The sequence below is a fragment of the Desmodus rotundus genome, chromosome 1, assembly GCF_022682495.2.
Source record: "Desmodus rotundus isolate HL8 chromosome 1, HLdesRot8A.1, whole genome shotgun sequence".
NCBI classification, from domain to species: domain Eukaryota; kingdom Metazoa; phylum Chordata; class Mammalia; order Chiroptera; family Phyllostomidae; genus Desmodus; species Desmodus rotundus.
The window spans coordinates 118,018,682-118,031,309 of record NC_071387.1 but is presented as its reverse complement, the minus strand read 5'-3'; the positions used below and the strand labels follow the sequence as shown (position 1 = coordinate 118,031,309).

General features: G+C 42.1%; 1 pseudogene; it reads left to right on the top strand.

Moving 5' to 3' along the window:
- Positions 1-1,930: 1,930 nt before the first annotated feature.
- Positions 1,931-11,830, top strand: LOC112314766 (heterogeneous nuclear ribonucleoprotein K-like; annotated as a pseudogene).
- Positions 11,831-12,628: the final 798 nt, after the last annotated feature.

Genomic DNA, 12,628 nt, shown 5'->3' with positions numbered 1-12,628 from the left:
TTAACTATTGTAAATAACATTGCAATGAACATAGGGGTGCTTATATTCTTTCAAATTAGTGGCCATAGTAATCAAAATACTATGGTATTGGCATAAAAACAGACACATAGGTCGACAGAAGAGAATAGAGAGCCCAGAAATAAACCCACGCCTTTATAGTTAATTAATATCTGACAGAGGAAACAAGAACCTACAATGCACTAAAGATAGTTTATTCAGTAAATGGTGTTGGGGCAATTGAACAGATAATGTGCAGAAAAATGAAACTAGAGCATCTGCTTATGCCTCACACAAGAATAAATTCAAAATGGATTAAAGACTTAAATGTTAGACCCCAAACCATAAAATTCCTCAAATAAAACATAGGCAGTAAAATTTTGGACATTTCTCATAGCACTATTCTTTTCTGATATATCTCCTCAGGCAAGGGAAACCTAAGTAAATAAACAAACAAACAAACAAGGAGGGCTACATTAACCATTTAACTTTATTACCTATCTCAAGATCTGTCAAGAGCTAACATTACGGATCAGTTCTAGCCTTCTTTGGACTCTTCTGTCCTCGTTTCCCTCTGTCTCTACCAGAGGCATGAAATATTCTGAAATCAGTGCGTTTCATTCTCATTCATGTTTTTATGTTAACATTCTTAAGAAATGTTAGTACCGACTTTTATGTTCTGAATTTTATTATATATACTATCCTTCAGCAACTTATATTTTCTTCATACAATGTCATGTTTCTGAGATTTTTCCACATTGATTCACATTGTTCTAGCTCATGTTTTCACTGCTGTGTACTTCGTTCTAGAATGTATTTTAGTTAATTCCTTTATTCCCCTATTGCTGAGCATTTAGGTTATTTCTAATATCTCACTTTTGTGTAAGTTGACGCATGAACATACTCCGATCTCTTTAGGCGTGGATGTGAGAGTTCCTCTCAGGAGTGCTGGTGTGCTGTGTGGACTGCAAGTCTCTTCCTTTAATGGATATTGCTGAAGTGCTTGTCCCATTAACATTCCCAGTAGTGGTTATGGAGGCTCCTGTTTCTCCACGGTGATACTGTAGTTTTTGTCAGATTGCTGGTTGTGAAGTTTTATCTTATTATTGTTTTCATTTGCATTTTCCCAATTACTAACAGGTCTAAGCATTTTAATCATTCTCATATTCATGAGCAACATAGTTTTTCCTCTTGCGAATTATCTTTATCTATTTTGCCACTTTTTCTATTGAGTTATTTCCAGTTTGTTTTTGATTTTTGGAAACTATTTCCATAACCTTGAGGGCAATTTTTTGCATATAGATTGTTCAGAGGATCTGCTTTGCTGGTTAACTTTTGACTTTGTTTATGGTGGTGTGGGAGGAAGTTTGAAACATGAATGAGGTCAAACTTTATCTCTGTCTCTGTCATCTCCATCTCTTTTCCAGTACACAGGGTGGTGGATACTCTTCTGTAGTCAGTGCCTATGTAGCACTGGTTCTGCTGGTTTTAATAGGAAACATTGAAAAGACACATGGAAGATCTACTCCTTGCAAATGCCCAGTGTAGAGGACACGTACTGTGTTCTTTGCATTTTCTCAGCCTGCATTTTAGTCTTGCTGTTGCTGTGGTAACCACTTGCCTGTAAGTGTAACTTGGCAGCACCTCTCTCTACCATGCATCTCTAGCCTTCTCCACTGAAAGAAGCCTCTTTCTCTTGGGATGCCTGCAGAAGCCTTGCACTCATTCTGATACATGCACCTGGGCAATCCTGGAAGTGTGAGGGAACCAACACCCATGGGACAGTGCTTGCCCATTAGGGGATAGGAGCTCGCATTGAAATACTACCTTTTCATGTCCTAGGAGACAATTGTTGGCCGCATTCTGCGTGATTGTGCTCTGGAGGTCGGAGCATTGGTTTCTTGCCTTGCTCGACCAGCTTACTATTGCAGCCATGGGTGAGCTTGGCTCCCCTTAGTTTCCTTCCTTCCAGATTGTACTCCTACTCCTTGGGATTACTTCCCAAAATAAAATACCTGCACATAAGCCCTTGCCTCAGGCTCCGTCTTTGCGAGAGCACAGGCTAAAACACCTGGTGAAGGTCATCAAGAGACTCGATTTCCACGTGAGTAGGTAAGAACTTAACCATCAAGACGTAAGGACTCAGACTTAAATGCTAGTGTTGATGTGAAGACTTCTGTATTGACCAGCTAGAGACACCAAGGCCACTTAGGTTGCCAGATCTCTAATTTATACCATACCATTTCAAAAGAAGATATGAGATGCTTTCCTACATAAAGAGAACTGTTAAAAATCATTTAAATTTCAAAAGATTATAACCATTGCTGCAGCCCACAAAGATAGGCACTTGCTATGTTGAGTGCATTGGAAGACAGAGCTACCAGGGAACTCTTTTTTTAAAGAGAAGAGCTTAAAGAGACCGTTGTGGGGCATGATAAAAATGAAGAAAATGATAGAAATTAGGAATGCATTTTACTCTAAATCTCTCCTGTCCTTGGGATGTTCGATATGATTTCAACTTCCTAGAATGACTCTAATTCCCACGATTTGGAGGTCAATCTAAAATCAACCAGAGTTGACTTTTTCATTCATCTCTTGCTTGCAGGTAATTGGAAGAGCAATTGTATCACTTGCTTAGATGGCTAATGAATGAGCGGTTAGGGCCTTCCTGACCTTGCCCCCCACGCCCTCCCGGAAAAAAGCTGGTTGTAATGCCAACCTCAAAAATGGGGCATCTAGATGACGTTTCTCAGCAGAGAACTAGCTTCCGATTCTTCTCTTGGCTGTGCTTTGGAGGTCAGATGCCAGATGTCCAATGAATATGCAAGAGAGCTAGGACATGGCTGTTCCAGGATCTGACAGTCTGCGGTTACGGCTGATTCATGCATTGCTCTTGTAACACTCTGTACTCGGGCCGAAAGGAACACCTCTCCTCTTGTGTCAGTAGGGGGGTGGAATTCACCTTTGATGAAAACAGAAAAGAGCAAAAGTCAATCTATATGAGCTGGAGGGGAGGAAGTGGGTCAAATACTGACCTATTTGAATAAACACCCCATTTACAGGCTTCTGAATGGGTGTAAACTTGAGCAGGCAGCTCAGGAAAGGACAAAGTGACCAGAAATGAGGGCTCAGAGAGGCAGGATGGCTCTGAGGGACACACAATGGAGCCACAGTGTTCTGAAAACACCGTCATTGAAAGAGAAATGAGAGCACATGAATAGGAGCGGAATTCAAAGCACTAACTAACTAAAACAGTTCTGAGCTGGAGGAAGACCTACATCTGCAAATTAAAAAGTACTCACAAAGCCTCAGGCCAAAAATAAAAGAAAAAAAGAAAAGAAAAGAGACCAACACCTAGATATTGGCTGGTGAAATTCTTGACCTCCAAGGGTGAAGAAATGACTGTCCACGAGTACTCCAGAAACAGCAAGCTAACTACAAAGAATAAAAATCAGGCTTATCTTTTGCAGTTTTAAATAAATAAAAGGCAACATGGGCCAATGACAGAGTTCTGAAAGGAAAAGGAGTTGTAATACAAGGTCAGGCTCATGTGCAAGGTTCAGGGAAGGCATCCTCAGACAGGCAGCGACTCGGGGACACCACCACCCACCATCCTCTCCTCGGAAAGTGAATGGAGGTGCGTGTGCAGCCACCCAGGGCACATGCGTGCCAAAGGATCCACCAATCACCAGACTGGGCACAAAGAAAATGACAGCCAGCATGAAGTTATTTAATCACAGATTTAAGTTTAATAAATATGTTGTAAATATATTTTGAAAGCCCAGGGCACATCATCATTGGTTCAGGACAGAGATGATACTCAAAATAAGCTAAGGCAAACGTTTCAAATCGTACCTGTGCAGACCGTGAGGCGGAAATGCAGCGCCGATTCCCCCAGTTTGCAGCAGTATTATCTTGACCTCACAGAGCAAAATGTCTGTAATGGTGACAGGTGCCCAGGGCTCCTGCTAACAGGGACATTTCCACTGCTTCCATTTGGGTCTGCCTTGGTCAGTGGCCAAGGGTCTTCCTTTTGCCCCCATTTCCTCAGTGATTCCAAGTGTCTTTCATTGGCTGGGAGGAGTGCGCTGGGTCTTCATACCAAATTCCTGGATTGTTGCAGGCAGGTGTCTCCTGGGCATGGTGTTTGTAATGTGAGTTGTGTGTGTGGTGAGAGCCACTCTTCAAGGGCGGTCTGGATCTCTCTGTTCTGCACCTTGAACTTCTGCTAAGGAAGGACCCACCCTCCATTTCCCCCTGACAGGCCATCTTCTTCCCCTCCCCAATTGCAAGTTTTATCTGGTTTCTAGAAGGGGAGAAACTGGTTTTAATCTATCTCTTTCCTCTGGCACTTTCAATGTTTCTTCTCGTTTTATGATAGGCTGTGGAGGGTGCCCCTCAGTTGAAAAGTGAGAGAGGGTAGGGGAGGATATTCACAAAGATCAACCAGATTCACAGTTTGGGATACAACCCGGTCGCACAGGTTTCTGTAACCTTTTATACTATGGAATATAAGAGACATGCTGCACATGCACAAAGAAAGATGCGCAACGTAACTGTTTCTCACAAGGCAGACTGCTTGTGTCCACCGCCTGGGCCAGAGGCAGAACTTTGTCAGGGCCCAGAATTCCTCTCTGCCCACCCCCCACTCCCGCCAAGCACCACTGCTCCTCCCTAGCAGCACTACCACCTGAATTTTATTAGAACTCTCTTGCTTTTCTTCACACGCTTTCACTACCTAAACATACATTCCCAAACACTCTAGTTTGGTTTTCTCTCCTTTCTTGAATTTTGTATTACTGAAGTCATAGTGTGTGTATTTATTTGTGGGTCCTGCTCCTCTTGCTCAGCGTCATGTCTGTGCAGTTTGTCCATGCTGTTGTCTGTAGCTGGAGTCCATCTGCCTGTGTGGCTGCACAGAGCTCCCTTGTCAGAGTACCCCCTAATTTAGTCATCCACTCTACTTGATGGACGTTTGGGCTGTGTCCAGTGTTTGGCTCTTACAAATAACACTGATCTGAGCACGGCTGTCTCCGTCTTGTGGCGCACATGGGCCCGTGTTTCTGCTGAGTGTCTCTTAAATCAGCAGCACTGCACGCCACGCTGCTTTATTACCTTTACTTCCACCATGAGTTATTGATTCGGGAATGTGCACTTTAGCCCTGGCACTTGTATCCTGAGTTATGAATGCTTGACTGACATTGCTACAGGACATAAAAAGGTATTTTAAATTACAGCACTAGTAAATGTTGAAATAATAGTGTGAGGGCCATCAGACTCCCAGGAGAAGTTCTTGTGTACACACAGGGCACCCAGCCCAGGGCCTGGAAGGTGTCACTGCTTTCCCGCTGACATCCTCGCTCTCCAAACAACAGCACGCACACAGCCACACTCTTCCTGTCCCACGGGCACTGAGCTTAGGCAATTCTTCCTGAAACACTTTTTCAGTTTAGTGCCTGATAATAGTCACGGTATTGTGTATAAAGTGAGGCCTCACTAATATTGTAAAACACAATTTCAAGACTGAATAATTCAAAAGCACGTAAAAAGCAGCCTTACCATACCTCTGAGTGGCTACTTCCTCAGCCACAAAATAACAGCCAGCAAAAGCTTTAAAATTACTGTTTGGAAAAGACTCAATTAACTTTGTATCTAAGGACCGTGTTGGTTTCCAATCTCTTTTGGAACTTGGAGGTGATTTTATTCTCTTATATATTTAAAAATATAAATAATAAATAAAACACATTATATATTTATATGTAAATAAGTATAAGTATAATGTTGCAAGGAACATACCAAAATGTTGTCAGAATTGTTTTTTTCAGTGGGAAATGTGGTTTTATATGTAGCTCTTCTTTTTTGCTTCTGTTATTTTCCTAAATTTATACACAAAGTCTGCTCACTTTTTCAACTCGGAAACAAAAACTTCAGAAATGTTACTTAAAAAGATGAAGTCATCAAGAGCAAATAGAAGCATATAAAAATGGGAGGATATAATTCACATAGAAATAGGAAGCTCCATGTTTAAACTTCTTGCTAACTGAGGCTACATGGAGCTCTTAGTAATGTCTCAGTCTCATCCTCTGATAGAAGCAAATTAATTCCCTAGGAAATGCCAACTTTTACTCCATCAGCAAACTATAAACTAGAAGAGGAAGTTTTCAGGATGATAGATCCTTTTCCCGGACCCTGAATAGCTAATGGATAGTGTCTTCAACAGTAATACTTCTTCCTTTTTCAGATACTGACTCGCAGCCCAAAGGCCATGGCATTGAATTTCAGTTCAAGTAAGTGTTCTGATGTGTGTCAGGTAAGGTAGTAGTGTCTGCTTTCTTCTTATTTCCTACCTTGAGTGAAGGACGAACTTGGGGACCTGTGAGATTGATTGGCATGTCCCTAAGTATGATACATGGTATAATTTCATCAACATATTTGCTGCCACTATCTATCAGACCCACCCCACAGGGGTACATTTCACAGTAACCCCCACCTGCATATCCCGTCAACGACAGGCCTGGCCATGTTACCTGTTGAGGGCGATGGAATATGTTCAGAAGAAGGGTATCTGTATCTATGGATTTTTCCAATTTTCAAAAAGGTCAAAATAGATCTAACAATGCTACTGTAGGTATTAGACATGACGACTATAAAATTGTTGTTTATTTATGAAAGCAGCTTGACTGTTTTCCACCTGAGGGCAGCCATCTCACTTGTTGGAAGTAGTGGTGGACCACACAAATATTTATTTTTCCTCCTAAAGAAGTTTGTAGGGCCTATTATAGGGCCCACACGGATATATCAAAGTCATCTGAGAGTACTATGGAACAGTTTTGACCTGGAATATTTCAGAGCAGGTGTTTTGGTCACCTGTGTCGCAAAGGAACATGAGTTCTGCCAAACGTGTAGTTTTGCACAAGCTGGTCTTCAGGTTGGGGCTCCAGAAGGGGTGAGTTATACATTGTACTCTCTGGCAACTAAGTGAGTTGGCTTGTAAGATGGAGTTATTTAGGCCAAGCCACTTTGCTTTGCGGAGTTGCCATTAACTGTGCTTTGGATTTAATTTTCATTTTCCAGTTTTAGCTGTTTCTGGATTGGCCTTGTGTCTGCAGGGATAAGGTCATACCTTTATGTACAGAAAGAAGTGTATCCTTTTTTCTCTGCTGGGAGAGCATGTATCCTGGTTACCTACAACTGAGTCAAGTATTTAGACCTAAGTCCAAAAGGAGCCCAGCAGGGATCCTCATTTACAGTCAAGGTTCCATTTCGCTCCACTGGAGCCCAGTGGTGATGCTCTGGTTCACGTCTAGCAGGGCAGCAGCAATGTTGGATCTTTGTAGTGTCAGCAGACTTGGAGTGCTCAGTGGCTCTGTTTCATGAAATGAAATGCTGTTGATGGATTTAGTTAGGGCTCTCAGACTTAACCATTTTCCTAGCCAACTTATGTAGGTGAAGAAATGGCATAGAGCAATTAGAATGCTACCGCTGGACCTAGGACTTGCTCCTAATAAAAGGTGAGCTGAGAGCTCCAGTCTTGTGATTTGTTGGGAAGAACACAGCTGGGATTTTAGAAGAGGGACCCTATAAGGCCACGGGCCATTAATTTTGCAGAGAGTGTGCTTTTCATTTTTGAGGATTGAATAAAATTCAGTTGGGTCATATTTAGGGGCTGTACTTGAAAAATGAACTAGACGCTTGAGCAAGACTTACTTCAGAGGGTTAACTAAGTGCTGTACAAATTTCCACAGTAAAGTCCCTAACTTGGTAGGAGGATACAGATCCTGGGCAACCCTGGCAGCTTTTGTTCACTCTGGAAAGGGTTGCTACTGCAGCTTTCCTGCCTGACAATGAGTGGCCCTCGTCCAGCGACCCTCTGCCCAGTTACTCTGGAAGACCTCCAGCATACTCCCCTGCCTCTGGATCCCTGCTGAAGCAGATGCTTTGGCCACCTGGTAGGGTTTATACTTCCCAACTGTCTAGGCTCATTTATCCCAGGGAAAATTTGGCTGTGACATAGGTGGGTTATTCTAGGCTCACCAAACTCCTGCCATCAGGAACCCATTTTTGAGATTCTCAGGAAATTCCGACCCAGTGCAATGCAATGTGCACTTGTGGAACACCTACTCTAGCTCAACATTGTGCCAGCTACTAGGGGTAAAGGTCATCCCATGTGCCCAATTCCAGGAAGAGGAAACACCCAGACATTTCTCAGATATATATGCCTATTACCTTTCTGCTCAACAAGGGTTCTGACTTGATATTTCAGAGAGACAATAGAAATTATCAGGTACAAACTCCTTCAAAATCCTCTCTGTAAATATATACTCTAACAGTGGGGAGTGGGGAGAATTAATCTGGAGAGGTTGCATCGAGGGATGATGGCAGGCAAAGATGCCATCTGCTTCCTCCCCCATTTTTAATAAGGTCTCCTTGGGAAAAATAACAAACTTTGGGAGTGAGAAAAATGGAAGATTTTCTTAATCTATTTGGGCTGCCAAAACAAAATACCAAAGGATAGGTAGCTATAAACAACAGAAATCTATTTCTTACAGTTCTGGAGGCTGGAAGTCCAAGAGCAGCTTCCTAGCATGGTTGAACAAAGTCCCTCTTCCAGGTCACAGGATTTTTTTTTTTTTTAATCCTCACGTGGTAGAAGAGGCTGGAGATTTCTTTTATAAGAAATCTCTTTTATAAAGCACTAATCCCATTCATGAGGGCTGCACCTTAATGATTTAAGCTCCTCCCAAAGGCCTTATCTCTTAATGCTATCACCTTTGGGGGTTAGGATATCGACATGAGTTTTGGGAGGGCACAAACATTCAGGCCATAGTGTTCTCTCTCTCTGTCTCATCTGCCTCATTACTCACAGGCTGTGTGACTTTTCTCAAATTGTTGAACACCCCCTAACCTCACTTTCCTTTTCTCTAAAATGGGAATATTGAGTATTCCCATAGTATTATAAGGAACAATCATAATGCATTAGTATATAGTATTATTATACAGTACCATTGACTCAATACATAAAATTGCATGTGTAAAGACACCCAGAGAACATTTTTGCATATAGAATGTGCTCAATAAATGAATGTTAGTTTTCTTTCCACATTTTAGAGGATAATCCAGAGTGACTGCATAAACTCAGTGCCCAGCTGGCTTTAGCCAGGTGCTACGGACTGAATTAAAATGACTCTTGCCTTATGTTTCTGTGGATCTGGTTAACGCTGAAGTCTCTCTCTCTTGCTGTAGTAGTCTGAATGAAATCTGTCTTACCTTCTCAGCAAGGGTGATTCTCATTTTGGGAATCCATCCAAATCGAGTTGGACCAGACATTGATGTCTTTCATCACAGTGAATGAAATCTCAGGCTACCAAGAGGCACAGTCTTTTCAGGTCTTTTTATTACTCTGTAAATGGCATCCTCAAACTGCCCTTCCAGTATTGTTTTCAGACCTCTCTGACTGCAGGAGTAAAACTCCAGGCCTTGGAACAGGTATTGGCTTCTTCTGGCATTTCTTATTCCTGTTAGAGGTGAAGAAGTGGGGTGGACGCCACCTAGATTTGAACTTGGGGGAATTTTCAGGCCATTCACTTTTGCACCTGGAAGGTTCAGTTTCCATAATTTCTTCAGAGAACAGTGGTCTCTGCTTAAACATTACATCTCTGTGTAGCTTTTTCCACCCCACTCGTGGTCTAGATTAAATGGCTCTCCATCTGTACTTCCCTATATCTTTTCTGTTACTCTGCACTGATTACACATTGTTGTTTTCAGCTTACTTGTCTCTATCTTCCCAGAGGATATAAACTTTGTGATGTCAATAATCATATTGTTATGGGCTGAATTGTGCCCTCTCAAAGATTTATATGTTGAAGTTCTAACACCAGTACCTCATATGTAACCATATTTGGTGATAGGGTCTTTAAAGAGGTAATTAAATTAAAATGAGGTTATCAGCATAAGCCCTAAACTAATAGGATGGGTGTATTTATCAGAAGACGTTATAGACAGATATAGAGGGGGGAAATTGTGAAGACACAGGGAGAAGATGGCCATAGACAAGCCAAGGAGAGAGGTCTGGAACAGATCCTTCTCTCACGGCCCTCAGAAGAAACCAACACTGCTGATACTTTGATTTTTGGACTTCTAGCTTCCAGAACTGTGAATCAACAGATTTCTGTTGTTTAAGCCATCCAGTTTGTGGTACTTTGTTATGGCAGCCCTGGGAGACTCATACACATACCTTACTCACTTCCCAGGGCTGAGGGCAAAGCCAGGAATAGACTTGGCATTTGACGAATATTTTTTGAGTAAATGAAAGAATGAGTCAGCAACATAGAAGAGTCAGGATTCATTCGTCCAGTTTATACAGCTGAATTTAACCAAGTATTGATAAAATGCCATAGACATTCAGAGAAATTAGATGTTACTCATGGGGCCCTTATGGAGAAAACTGGACCTAAGAATGCAGAATAAAACACCATTTACTGTTCCTGTCTTTCAATGGTTTATAGTCAGACATGGAGGGGGATGTGCAATATAATGACAATAAATGTTAAAGTTCAAGCTCATGAGAGACAAAGAAACAACATGTGTTTGGAACACAAAGGAGGAGAGGGTTGCATTTAGTATAAGATAGCTGAGGAAAAGACTCAGGTCTTGGAAGGTTGATTGTATTTCAGCAAACAGAAATAGTGGAAAAGAGAAATCAATAACGCAACATAAGTGAAGTAGAGAGAAAGGAAAGTGTGTTCCAGGAACAGAACACAAGCTGGTTTGACTGGAGAAGAGCACCAACACTATAAAGGAAGTGACTTTGGCTGTGAATTGAGACTGTTGATTCATCAGATTCTGGCAGGAGGAATTATTGGGGCCAAAGGTGCTAAAAATCAAAGAACTTAGAGAGAACACTCAGACAACAACCCAGCTTGCCCAGGAATGCTGTCCTCATTCCGCTGACAGAGTCGTGCCTATTGGAGGAAAACCTGATAGGGTTGTAGAGTGCATAAAGATCATCCTCGATCTCCCTTCAAAGGATGAGCACAGCCTCATGGTCCCAATTTTTACGACGAAACCTATGATTACGGTGGCTTTACAATGATGTTTGATGACTGCCGTGGATGTCCTGTGGGACTTCCCATGCGGGGAGGAGGTGGTTTTGACAGAGTGCCTCCTGGTTGGGGTGGGCGTCTGATGCCTCTGTGTAGAAGAGATTATGATGACCTGAGCCCTCAGTGCGGACCTCCACCACTTCCGCCTGGTTGAGGTGGCTGGGCTGGTAGCAGAGCATGGAATCTTCCTCTTCTTCCACCACCATGACCACCACCTCTTACGGGAGAAGATCTAATGGCCCATGACAGAAGAGGAATACCTGGAGACTGTTATGATGGCATGGTTGGTTCCAGTGCTGGTGAAACTTGGGACTCTGCAGTAGGTACCTGGAGCCCTTCAGAATGTCAGATAGATGCCTTATGAACCACGGGGTGGCTCCAGATATGATTATTCCTCTGCAGGGGGTCATGGCTCATATGGTGATCTTGGTGGACCTATTGTTACCACACAAGTAACTACTCCCAAAGATTCGGCTGGATCTATTATTGGCAAAGGTGGTCGGAGGATTAAACAAATTTGTCATGAGTCAGGAACTCCGATCAAAACTGATGAACCTTTAGAAGGGTCTGAAGATCGGTTCATTACCATTACAGGAACACCGGACCAGACCGAGAAGGCACACTATTTGCTGCAGAACAGTGTGAAGTAGTATTCTGGAAAGTTTTTCTAAGACTAGTAAAGAACTGAAGGAGTCCTGCATCTTTGTTTTTAATCTGCTTCTGTTTAAAAAGCCAACATTCCTCTGCATCATAGGTGTTCTGCATTTGAGGTGCAGTGAAATCTTTGCTGTTCACCAGATGTAATGTTCTAGTTCCTTACAAACAGGGAGGAGGGACGAGGGTGTGCAAAAACTAACACTGAAACTTTGAAACAGCAGCAGAGTGAGTGGATTTTAATTTTTGTTCATTGTTGGAGGTTAAAAAGGAAAATTCCCCCTATGTAATTATTGTGAACACTTTGCTTTGTGGTCACTGTAACATTTTGAGGGGTGGGGGGACAGGGAGGAAAAGTAACAGTAGTCCATATTTCCCTGGCATCTATTCAGAGCAGTGTGTAGAATGTAATGTTGTTTTGTAAGAAACATTTTATGATTTTAAAAATAAATTTAGTGAACCTATTTTTGGTCATCATTTTTTTTAAATGTTCATTTTTAAAGTGGCTGAATTCCCCAACCTATCCTCTCAACCTGAACACTAAGTCTGATTTTCAGCTCTCTGCTGGGCTTGAACTTAGGCAAAAATATCTTGGCAAATTAGTTCTGGTGATTTCTGGATGGTTTGAAAGTCCAGTTATTGCTTGGGAAGAAACTCCATCATACACATTTATGCTGATAATAAGCTGGGGATTTTGTTTGTTTTTGCAAATGCTTGCCCCTACTTTGCGACAGTTTTCTATGTTAGTAATTGTGAAGAACCAAGGTGGGGAGCAGTACTAAACAGCAATGGTATACATATATACCAGAAGCCTGATGGCCCCAAGTTTTATTAGTTGGAATAATAATTGGCCATGGAAGTGACTGATGCTAAAT